Source organism: Symsagittifera roscoffensis, chromosome 6, assembly GCF_963678635.1.
Source record: "Symsagittifera roscoffensis chromosome 6, txSymRosc1.1, whole genome shotgun sequence".
Classification (NCBI taxonomy): domain Eukaryota; kingdom Metazoa; phylum Xenacoelomorpha; order Acoela; family Convolutidae; genus Symsagittifera; species Symsagittifera roscoffensis.
The window spans coordinates 47,389,763-47,402,936 of NC_087067.1; the positions used below are offsets into that span (position 1 = coordinate 47,389,763).

Below are 13,174 nucleotides of genomic sequence, written 5' to 3' on the forward strand. Positions count from 1 at the left end.
GGTGTTGGGTTATCTTGGGATGATGTCGGTGAAGACTGATTCTGTGACTGTTGGGTAGCAATTTTTGATGGATTTTTGAATTGTTACTTTAGTGGGAAGGTTTATGTTTATTATAATATTCTTCCAAAAAAATAATTAGAAAAATTGTTGCTAGGGCAAATGTGATGATTGCTTTCTTTATACATTTGCATATTGTCAAAATGAGGGATGATAAAAATGTTATGAAAATTACAAGCAATAAAAAAATATCAGTTCTACTGAAAATTGTTCGTATCATTTAGACAAGTTGTATAAATCGTACCTGTGGATATAATCAAGGGTTTTTGAAAGTTGGAGGAATAGTTCGAGTATAGTGTAGAAAATTAAAAAAATGTTACAAAAAATGATTAGGATTATTAGAAAAGATTCAAGTATATCAAAAAGAAATATTATAAAGGTTTCAAGTATTGTAAAAAAATGTTTAAAATTTATGAGTATTTGAGTAACTGATTGAGAGAAGAGCATTTAAGAAATGATCTCTTGGTCGAATATTTTTTGCTGTTTGAGGCGATTTTCAAGTGTGGTCGGATTATTTATTAGTTTTTTGACAAGTGGGTTGAGTTTTGTAAAAAATTGTTGGGGGCAATTTTCATGGTGATCGGGAGGTCGTCTTTTTCTTTATTTTTGTTTGTCAAATGATCCGGGGTATGGTGAGATTTTTATACTTTAGGCTAATTTAAATGTTCATTTTGTTACTTTAGGCTAAGTTAACAAATTTGTTTTGGGGGTATTCGTGGTCTGAGTTGGGGAAATATTGTTGATCTTTGGGTTATTAGATAAGGGAGGGGTATGGTATTATGGTGATATTTATTTTAGTTGTCAAGTTGGAGTGGTTTGCTTATTTTTGACCTGGAGGTCGTAAAGTTATAGTTATAGATGTGCCTGGAGTTCTATATGATTCGTCTAATTGGTCTTAGTTTGAGTTAGAGAAAGTGACGGATTGGATGAATCCTATTGGTCTATTTTGAACTAGAATTATTACGTACTTGTCAGCATGTTATTTTGAAAAATGTAAATGAAAAATGTTTCGAAGGTTTCAAGATAGTGAAGTATAATGTTAAAATTACTTTTGAAATTCCACTTTCTTTAAAATTTTAGATTGGGGGATGAATATTTTATAGTTTTTACGTGGTTGATTTCGGAGTCTTGTTGTTTTTCTATTTTCTGATTTGTCGATTTGTTCTTGGGGTATTATTTGTTCGGTCATTTTTCTATTTTTTCTTTGTTTTGGGGATTCTTTATGGTTTTGTGTATTGTTTTTGGTGGCGATTGGTTTTGTGTTTTGATTTTCGGTGGGGTTATCATTTTGTTCTGTGTTTTTCAGATGTGGTTCATTTTGAATGATTTTTAATCCTGTGAAAGAATATAATTGAGTTAATTCGCGGAGTGCGTATTCTTTTGGGTAATAAGGTAATAGGTTGTTTCGATGTTGAACGATTTCTTTTTTGTTTGAGTCGGTAATTTTATATGTGACATCAGTGGGTTTTGCAATTATTTGGTATGGTCCTTTTCGAAGGGGTTGTAATTTTTTAGAAATTCCTTTTTGAGTATTAAAATTAGGTATTAAAACAAATGTTCCAATTTTTAATTCGGAGGCTGGTGTAAAACGTGAATTGATTTGTTCATTAATGTTTTGTCTTTGTAATAACTTTTTTGTTATTTTTTGATAAATTTCATTGTGTTTTTTATCTCTATTTAGAATCCATTCGGTGTGTGTACCGGAGGCTAGTTTAAGAATTTGTGGGTGATGAAAATGATCTTCATCGTGTGTATGTAAAGGTAGGTTATAACAAATTGAGTCTTTATTTGGTTGACAATAACCTTGTGCGTTTTTATGAGAATTTGCTGTAAACATTATTGGTTTGCGTGGCTTTTGGTTAAAAACCATTTCGTACGGTGACATTCCTAAAGTTGTCGTAATTTGTGAATTATACGCTAAGGGAAATAATTTTACATCTGCTGACCATTCGGTATATTTTGTATCGTTTCCGTTGATGATACATCTAAGATATTCTTGTAATGAACGGTTCATACCTTCGACTAAGCCGTTTGTCCAAGGTGCGTGAGATGTACGTGGTTTGTGTTTGATGTTATATAGATGACATAGTGTAATGATTTCATTATTTATGAATTCTGTACCGTTGTCTGTAACTAAAATTTCTGGTAGTCCGAATTTTGCTATCCAGTGTTCATAAAGCGTTGTGTAAGCATAATAAGCGTTACAATGTGGTACTGGGTTAAGTGCTACATAATGTGTAAATGCGTCAACAATTACCATAATGTAGGAGTTTCCTTCTGATGAGGGTGAAATTGGTCCTTTAGTATCAAATGAGATACGATGGTTAAAGTACAAACTTTGTCCTTTAAAATCTTGTTTTTGTGCTATTTGTTTTTGATTTGGGTAAGGTTTATTTAGTTGACATACTATACAATCATTGCATAGTACTTTTATCCAAATTGGTGCATTTGGGAAGTAAAAATTTTGTATAAAGTTTGAATATGTTTTTTCTGATCCAGAGTGTCCTTTAATATTTTGTGTATGTGAGATATTAAAAGCTATAAGAATCATACTTAAAGGGAGACAGGGAACTGTAGATTCATTCAGGTTATACTCTAAAAGGTCTGTATTTTCGTTAATTGTTGTGTTGTTAAATTTACGAAAGTATCGGAGGAGTGTTTTGTTTCCTAGAATGGTTGAATCTGCTTTGACAGGTTTAGTTTTATATTTGTGCCATGATTTTAGTTGTCTAATTATCGGGTCAAGATTTTGATATTGTTTCAGTGTTGGAATTGTAATTGTTTCTGTTGGAGGGAGAAAAATGTTTTCAATTTCTAATTTAGATAAGGGTATTGTATCAAGTGGGTCGTGGAGGTCAAAAACTTGATTTATTGTGTATTTTGAATCATTTGTTTGTGGTCCTGATAAATTTATTTTATCAGTTAAATCTTCTTTTTCAATTAGTGGAAAATGGTCTTTTTTAGGCGGGTGTTGTTTTGTTCGTTTTTGTTGGGTGTTATTTTTTATCCATTGAGAATATGGGATTGGTTTGAAAGTTGATGTTCCAAGTAGATCAACTTCATAATGATTATTTTGACAATCTAAATAAAGTGGGAAATGTTGTAAATTATTTATTTGTGATTGTTCAATATCTGTTTTTACCGCATATTTGCATTCCAATCGGGGTGATGTTTCGTTTTCTGCAAGGTAGAATTTTATGTTTTTGGGTATTTCAACTGTTGTTTTTCGTGTAAGTAATTCAGGTGGTGTATTTCGACTTAAGGTGTCTGGTAATGCAAGATTTTTTCCTGCAGTCCAAACTATATGTAAGTTTGGAAATTTCATTAGAATTAGTTGAAATCTGTAAACTCGGTGGTTTGGATTAGACTTTTGTGTAAAAAGAAAGATGATTGGTTTATGGTCTGTGAATAGAACTGTGGGGTGTTTTGATCCAAGTATCAGAAATTCATATTCTGTCAGTGTATATATTATGGCTGTACATTCTCTCATTAGAGTTGAGAGTCGTAGCTCTGCTTGAGTGAATAATCGAGAATTTGCTGATATGAGGTTCATTTTATTTGTACCATTATGTGATTGTAATAGTGCTGCACCGATGCCAAAGTTCGAAGCATCGCACATTGCATAAAATGGTTGATTTGAATCTGGAATTGTGTTTGAAATTTGTTCAGTTAAAAGTTTCTTTATTTCTTCAAATCGTGTTTGATGTTCTGTGTTCCATTCAAAATTATTTTGTTGTCTAAGGATGTTATAAAATGGTCGTAGATATAATTGCATTTTATAAACATATTTACTTAAAAAGTTTAACATTCCAAGAAATTCTTGGATTTTCTTTTTATTTGTTGGTGGTTGAAGTTTTTGAATAGCGTCAATGCGTGATTTCAATGGAGTGATTGTTTTTCTTTCTATATTATGTCCTAAGAATTTAACTCTTGTCAAAAAGAAGTGTGATTTATCGGGGGCGGCCTTCAGATTTTCGTTCTGAAGTATTTGGTGATATTTTTCTAAAACATTGAACATCTCGTCTTTTGTTTGTGATTGCATAAAAACATCGTCTAAATAGGTGATTGCGTTTTTCTTGAGTATTAGTGGTCTAAAAATTTTGCTCATAAAAGCTGAAAATGCTGCTGGTCCTATGGATATTCCATAGAATAAGCGGTTGAATTCATATTGTTGGTTTCCGATAACAAATTGTGTTAAACGTCGTGATTGTTCATCTAGTGGCATTTGATTGTATGCACTATTCATATCGGCGGTTGTAAAGTATTTGCCGTTTATTTTTGTTAAAATAACTTGTATTGGTTCAATGGGCCAATTACATTTTGATTCATCTATAAGTGAATTGAGGTATCTAGCATCGAGAACGATTTTTAATGATTCTCCTTTAGCTAGAATGATAACGGGGTTGATAAATGTGTTGCCTTTTGGTTGTTCTTCTTTGTTTACTGGTGATATAATGTTGTATTGTTCTAAAATGTCGAGTAATCTGTTCACTTTATCATGTAAGTGAATTGGTACTTTACTTGCTCTCTGTTTTTTGAAAACTGCGTCTGGTTTTAACGGGAGATGTAGTGATGAACTGATTTTTCCAACATCGAATTTTGATGTTGCATAGACTGATGAATATTTAATTAGCTGTTTGGCTAACTTTTCGAATTCGTCTTGTGTTATTTGTGAATGTTGGAAATTAAACATTGTTAAAAATTTCTGTTGGTCCTCTGTGTAGTTACTTATGTTGAATGTAGGTTTGAAATATGGAGTTTTTGTGAAATAATCCGTATTTCTGTTTTCGTTACTTATTATATTATTTATAGATAATTCTTCATTAAGAATTGTAGATTGGCAAATATCTAGTAATTGGAGTATATTATTTACGCGATAGGCTTTTTCGTGTATTGGTGATATTGTAGCGTTGGTTTCACAATATCCTAAAAGTCCCAAAGGTAATGTTACTTGGTAAGGTGTGTTGTTATAGACATGTAAGGAAATGATATCGGAATTCGAATTTTTCAAATATTTTATGGATGAGATTGTGATTTTGAAAAATTTGTGAATAGGTTTGAATTCAAATTCTGACATATAAAATTTTTGTTTGTTTTGTTCTTTATCATATTGGTGAACTTGTTTGATTGAAAAATTATAGATATTTCCTGATAGTGGTTTTAGGTGTTTTCTTTGTTGGTTAAATATCGGGTAGAATTTTGAAAAGAATGGTGGTTGTTTATTTAATCTTTGAAAAAATGTTAAGGATGTTTCTTTTGTTTTTGTATATTTATCTTTGATTAATATTTTACTATTTAGTATGTTAATTGTTGGTATATACTTCGAAATAAATGGTATTCCAATGATATTATATTTAATATCAGTGATATGGAATATTTGTTTAAATGGCTTATTTAAAATTTTGCTTTGCTCCATTGTTCTGGTGGGGAGGAGAAATAATTGGATTTTTCCGTAGTTTATCAATGTTGATCCTTGTGCTGTTGCTAACTTACTGGAGGTTTCAAGAGGTGTTAGTTTTGGGTGTAAAGTTTTTATTTCATTCCATGTGGGGATATTTATTATGTTTGATTCTGCTCCTGAATCAATTAAAAAATCTATTTCAAGGTCTGGTGGTTGAAATTCTTTATTTCTTGGGCTTTCTAAGAGAAATGGTATTGTCCAAATTTTTTCTTTGGGTTGTTCTTTTTGTATATTTTGATAAATGTGGTTTGTATTCAAGCATTTTGTTTTGGTATTTTTATTGGTTTGATTTGTAGTGTTAATCTCATTTGTTTCTTGCGTCGTTGGTGTGGAATTTATGGGTGTAGTGTAATAATTTTGAAGAAATTCTGATTGATTTTCATATATGTGTGATGAAAAGGGTTGTTCATATATGACAGATTCATAGTCATTTTCGACTTTTATCATATTGATAGAAAGAGTGTTTTCAGTATCACTTTCTGAATCTGATGATGTACAGTTTATTTGATTGAGTTGTAACGTATCAGTTACTGTGTCATCAATACCTGGAGGGTCTGATGTTGTTTCTGGGTTAGATTGTACTTGATTGATTTGTCTTTGATGTTTAGGTGTACTACTTCTGTGGCGATTATTAGAATTATTATAGTTATTATTATTCCGGTGTGGTGATTGGGAATAATTTCTATAACGATTATTATAACTTGAGTGTCGATTTTGTGAATTATTTCGCGATCTGTTTTGGTAATTATTGTTTGGTCTGTTATAGTTCGATCTATTATATGAGTTATTCCTTGATCGATTGTTCGGGTAATTCTGGTTTCGGTTGTTTGAATAACTTCTATTTCGATTATAGGAGTAGTTTCTATTCCTATTGTATGATGAATTTCGTGATTGGTTGTTTGGATAGTAGTTATTTCTTGATTGGGAATTAGATCTAGAAACAAATCGTTGTGTATTTGAATTTGATCTGGAGTAGTTATTTCGACTATTTGGTCTATTGTAGTGATTTTGTGATGAATTATGCGTGTTTCTTCGTTCTGGTGGTCTTCCTCTATAACTTGAGTTATATGGTGATTGATTTCTTGTATAATTTGTATTGTTCGGGAGTGGTTTTCCTGAACTGTTGTTGCTGTAGACTGTTTTGTTCGGTAGATTTTGATCTTTTTTCATGTATTGATAGAATGATTTATTTGGTTCTTTATATTTTTGAGGTTTATTTTGATTGTCTTGCTGTTTTTGTCTACATTCGGAAATACTATGTCCGTATCGTCGGCAATAATTACACCATTTTTTGAAAGATGGTTTGCCTTTAAAGTTTGGGTTCTTTTCGTAAATATTGAGTATTTCAGTGATTTTTTCAACGAGGTCTGTCTCTGATTCCTGTATATTATTAATATTAGTAGGAGTCGTTTCAATTCTGTTAACGTATTGTAATTTCAGATTTTCCGTTTCTTCTAGTTTCATCGTGATTTCTGCTTGTTCTAATTTGTCTACTAGTTTTCGAAAATCTAAATCGGGTTCTCGAATTGAAGAAGGATGGGATGCTCTCTTTTTTATTGCTATTTTCCTTAATTGTGGTGTTAAGGTCATCATTAAGATTTCTGTCATCTTTGTGTTTTTATAGTCGTGCGTATTTAGTGAATATGCTTTTCGAACTAGTGTTTCGATTCGTACTGCTATTTGCTTGATGGTTTCGTTTGGTAATCTGCGAATTTCATTACATAAAACTCTTTGTTGTTGTTTGTTTCTTTCGGAGTCAAACATTTTTGAAAATTCTTGTGTAAACCTTTTCCAGTTTGATTTTATTTCTAGAGGTAGTACTGAAAACCATTTTTGGGCTGCGCCATCTAAGGTTGTTTGTATTAACGCTGTGCGTCGATGTATCCAGTTTTGATGTAGTGGCGTATTAATTGGTTCAGGTCCAATATTTAAAATCAGGTTTGCTGTTACTGCATTTAAATAATCTTCTACAGAGTATTCAGGGTCTGTTCCTGTGAAAACCATTAAAGGTTTGTTTGATGTTATTGATGATCCACCCATAAGGTATGGATTCATTGTCATTTGTAATGATTCTGCTGCATTTGGCATTTGAGAAAAATTTGAAAGTTGGTTTCTTGTTATTTCATGTTGTTGGAGATAATATGGGAGTGGTATTTCATTTTGCATTTGTGATGCTTGATACGAGTGTGCAGTCATTGGATTTTGTTGTTGAATTGGTTGAAAAGATTGTGTATTAATTAGATTTTTTTGTTGAATTGGTTGTTGATGTTGTGCATCTATTGGTTGTGGAGAAAAATTTCTATGATTTGTACGTGTTCTCTGTATTCCTTGTCTACGATATTCTTGAGTATTTGGTGCAAATATATCTGGTTGTAAGAAATCATCATCTGAGGATAAATAATCCATTTGATAAGATGTCTGTTTTTTATTTTTATTTTGTTGAAAAAATGGGTAATTTTCACTGTGATCCTGTGGAGGATTTGTTTGGAAATTTATTGAATTAGGTTGGGTCATTGGGTTATCCCAATTTCGAGATCTTGTATATTGGTTAAAATTTCTTTGTGGTTGGTTATATGTTTTTGATGGATGTGTATAATTATAATTATGGTCTGCAAAGTTGTTTCTAGTGAATGTTTTGCGTGTTTTTGATGGTATTGTCATGGGTCTGTATGTTTGGTAATCCATATGTGAATATTTAGGAGCAACCGAAGGTTTAACGGTTGATTGTAAGGTTACCTGTGTTTGTGAAGGATTTGTATTTCTTGGTGTTGTTAAATTTGGGCGTATTGGTGAAATACTTTGTTGTGTAGTTGTTGTGTGTACAATTTCTTCATTTATGAAGTGTGATGGTGTCTGGATATCTTGTTGAGTAAGATTCCTAGTTCCATTGAGGTTTTCGTTGTGTATGACTGTAGAGTTTAAACTATTATTTTGTGTATCGGGCAAAAATGTATTATAGTTTAATGGTGTTGCATCAATGGTTAATGGTATTACTTTTACATAATCTCTTATGTAAGATATCGTACTTATTGCTTGACTTGAGATTGATTGTGGGAAGCTTATAAATGCGGGATGAGACCATTCGGGGTCCCAAACATAATCTGATTGTTCTGTGATAGCGGTATCATCGTTCGAGTTTTGGGGTCTAAAATTTTTTCTTGCTTGTGCAATTAAATCAATATTGTGTGTGAAATAATCTATTATGAACCATGCCAAAATTTTTTGTAAGTCGTGTTTTGTATGTTGTGAAACGTCGTCTTTCGTGAAATTTTCTTTAATGATGTTTAAATAACTAGAGAGTAGTGTGATTTCATGTCGTACTCTTAAATGTTTAGATGTTTCTGTCGGTGAGACATTTGTTATTGGGATTTCGTTTTCTAATATCGAAATATAACTATATATTATTGCGAAAACTTCATTGGTGAATATGGAGTTTGCTCTTTGTGAGTTATGATATTGGATGCTTTTTATATATTCTGAAAAAACTTTTGAAAATTCTAAATCAAGATCATCTGTTTGAATTGTATATTTTCTATTATTATGGTTTGGTGAGGTGAATTCTATGGAGTAGATTCCGTATTGTTGTGTTATGTTACATATATCTTTTAGATAGTGATCGATAATTTGTCTTTTGATTTTTACATCTGGGAACTCTGTTTTACATGGACTGATTCCGGGTTCAAATAAATTTAATAGTAAATTTTTGCAAAATATATGCTGTCCTCTATCAGTGGTTGCATCTATTATAAAAGGAAAGATTTCATCATCATCTGGACTTTCTTCACCTGGGGTGTGCGTTGAGCTCATTTTTTCGTTCGATGACTGTTAATATGTAATTATTAATGTGTCGAATTGGTTGATTCCAATTGTATAAATGTACTGGTTTGTGTTTATACTGCTTTTTTATTCTTCTTTTTCCTCTTTTTGATGAATTTGAAGTTGTTTCTGAGTCAAAAAAATATAATTGATCGTGAAGTGGGCAATTTTTATCTATTGTTTCTTTTAGTTTGTAAAGTTCGTCTAAACTGTTGGTTTCTGATTCTGAAAATGCGTTTCGATTTTTTGAAAATCTTTTTCGTGTTATTTGTCTTTGTTTCGTTATTATTTTTCTTTTTAGTGTTTGTCGTTTTGTTCGAATGTATCCAACTGTTTGTGTATGAGGTGTGATTACAAGGTCGTATTTTTTGTTATCTATTTCACAATTGTGTAAAACGATTGTTTGTTTATTTCCTAGGTTTTTAAATGACATAAGGTTTAGGATGACTGATGCAAAAGGTTGTTAAATGATTTCTATTTTCCTAAACTGTTAGTTCTTACGATTTTTTGGTTAGCTTAACCTGGGTCTATTTGTTCAGGGTTGGAGAGAAAAGTATATCGATTCCGAAGAATGATTTTTTACTTTCTCGTGGCTAGTATAAGTTAAGGTGTTAACTTACTTAATCTTACTTAGGGGTAGTGATTGTGTTCAAGGGTTGGAGAATAGTAAATCGATCCACAAGGTTCAGGTATAATTAGAACGCGAGTAGTTCGTTAGATACTATTTTAAACTTACTAAGTCTAAGATTTATCCTGGGTCTGGTAAGAGGGGGGGTCAAGTGAAGGATGAATAACCGAAGTTCTTCACTGTTTATCCTAATTTGAATGATTAGTTTTGTTTAAAAATTTCTATTAGTCTTAGGTCTTTAGAAAGGGTTGGGTAGTGAATCGACGTTTGAGGTCGTTAGACACTAATTAAATGGGTGGGGGAGAACAAAGTTGTTCTGTTTGATCCAAGGATAAGCCTTGATGATCAAATTTGAAATTTAATTAAGTAGAAAATGATTTAAGATCCAAGGATAAGCCTTGATGATCTGGTTTTAAAATTAAGTGAATTTAAGTTTTAATAAAATTTTAAATGTGTGTAAAGGAAAGATTTAGTGTTTTGATGATATTAGTGGGTTTATGATTGCTGTTATGTTTTAGATGATGGAGCTGGAACAACAGGATGATTTATGATTACTAACCATTTATTGTCATGCTACTAATTTTTATTTTTATTTTTCAATAAATATTTTTCAAACATGTTTTGTATATTACTGCAGAGTTTTAGGAAAACGATCTTAGATCTTTTTATCAATCGTTATTGTATATTAATAATTTTGTTTAGCGCCTGAAATGATTTTGAAGATTAACTTCAAGGTTATGTTTGCAAATGAAAATCTAAATTCATTGCTAGTAGTATTCTAAATACAAAAGTTTGTGTTGGCTTTTGCCGAACTATCATATAACTATATGGTAAGTTTCTACTTTGTCGTATGTCGTCTCTGGTTCGAGGTCTTCTTCCAATTCCGGGTAGTTCTGTTATGGTTCGGAATATTGGCTCTGATCTATTGAGTCGTAGAGACATTTCGATTAAATTATTGTCGTATAACATTTTTTAAATGTTTTTGTCTAATTTCTAATCTATTTTGGTTAATTCTAAGCTAGTAAGGTCTTGTTCGAGACTTATGGTCGCACCAGATGAGTTAGGACCGAGTTGGTTAACTCATAGAGTAATTTCGGATAGGGTACACCGTCTGCTCGTCACGCTATCTTATTTTCGGCCGGATAGATTCGTGCAACTTCTTAGTCTAATACCGATCCTAATCTTACTCTTATACTATCTAGTCTCAGGTTGTTTAACTAGTCTCTGCTAGGCTCAATAGATCTAGGGTATACTGGTTTATTGCGGCTGCTGAAGTGCTCGGGGGAGTCCAACTAATTTCTAAGTTAAATTCAAATCTCTCTGGTGCTGAAATTACAAGTAACTTCAGCACTTACAAATAAGTGGGTTGTTAGTTTGATGGATCATGATTGGTTAATATTAAATACTTTACATTGGTAAAATATCTAAATTATCCAATCATAAAATGTAGTTTAGATCAGGTTCCACTTCTTTAGGTCGCGCAAATTCGCAACATATCTTTTCTGGGTCGCGCAAAGTCGCATAAAAACTCTTCGGTCACGCCAAGACGCAGCATACCCATTTTGAAATGCAATGGTTGCAAAATAAGTCCCAAACTTGACTCGGGTTTGACTCTCTCGACCGAAATCGGATATGTTTCGACTTTGTATTGGACTTAAAATTGCTTCTCGACCGCTAAATTTCAGTCGCAAAACTGCACGTCCTCGACTTTCAAATTTGAAACACTTTTCGAGCACCTCCCCCTGGTTCCTAGCCCCGATTTGGTGGCGAGTATAGTAAGCCTCATTTTCCGAGCGTCTTCATATTCGCATCATTTCTATCTATCGAAACTGACAAACTTAAAGGCGACAGGACAATAAGACACGGTAGGACATAAAGACCACAAATAACGGACTTATTATATTTAAAACGGTGGCGTGCGCAGGGGGGGGGGGGGGTCGGAAAAGTTTTGAAAAATTTGCCGACCTTTTTTTTAGGTCGAACAATTTCATTTTCCTAGCTCTCCGAAAATACTATACGAACCCTATTTTGTCAAAAATTTTCTGCGCCGCAGTCAAACGTTTTAAAAAACAGGTTAAAAAGTCATTTTTAGACTTTTTGGATATTTTTGGCCAGATAATTGCGTTTTTTCGGCGCGCGCGCCCTCAATTATTCATATTGGTGCTGCAGTCGCCTTAATAAATAAATTGAAAATTGGTTAGCAAAAAGTGGAGGAGGTAACACTATACTAAAGGTGGACCCTTAAGAAAAATTTGGCAATCAGAATTGAGGGAGGAAGCCCCCCCCCCCCCGCAATTTTTTATAAAAACCAGTTTATCATCAGGAAAATCTTTTATTGTTCCGACTTTCGATACGAAAATAACGGAATATTGTGCTCGGAGTGGGTTTTTTTTCTTCAGACAAATTTCGACTTTTTAACTAGCCATTTTTGACAGATTTTTTAAATATCATTCAAAAAATATTGTTGTCCTTAAATTTCAAAAGATCTTTCACCTGTGATTTTTTTTGGTTTAAAGTTACTGGGGTTTAAAGATTGCCATTTTGGCCAATTTGGGACACTAAACGCGCGATATATTTCGCGCTATTAACTCGTAAGCGGAGAGTTTAGAAATCGTTCCAAATTGGTTAAAAGAAGCTTATTTGCCATAATTGATTTGTTACAAGGAGCGAAATCTATCCTTTTGTACTTTATATGGCGTGTGGGGGGATGATTTTTATTTAAATATTTTTTTTTGTTTTATTTCATTGAATTGTTTAATGTTATTACTGCTCCATAAACCTTAAAAGGCAGTCGGAACATTCAGGGCTTCGCCCTGATGCGAGCAGTGTTGTTTGATTTTAATAGTCAAAAGCACACAAAAATGACCAACACCAAAGCTAGAGCTTCAGTTGGATTTTTCAAAACAAAGCGAGACTATGGTAAAATATAAATGGTGCTACGTAAATAAGACGACAGGCCATTAAGACGACAAGACATTAAAGCTACAAATAAGAGTTATTACATGTAAAATGAGCAGTTCGATCATTTAAGCAGATTGAATTTCTCACAAATACAATCAGGAGAATTGTGTGTAGAATCCGCAAATTCCCATCAAAAACGTTTTTGTCGTCTTAACGGCTGTCGTCTTATTTGCCGGTCACCAAAATATATGTATAACCGGTTATAGACATAATCTGGAGGCGGAACAATTAGCAGTACGGTCTAAGAGCAA

The 13,174-nt window shown here is 32.5% G+C and overlaps 1 protein-coding gene across 1 annotated transcript in view; it reads right to left on the minus strand.

Moving 5' to 3' along the window:
* Window positions 1-13,174, minus strand: part of LOC134848289 (collagen alpha-1(XXIII) chain-like) — a 59,597-nt gene that overhangs the window by 20,685 nt on the left and 25,738 nt on the right. The window lies entirely within an intron of this gene.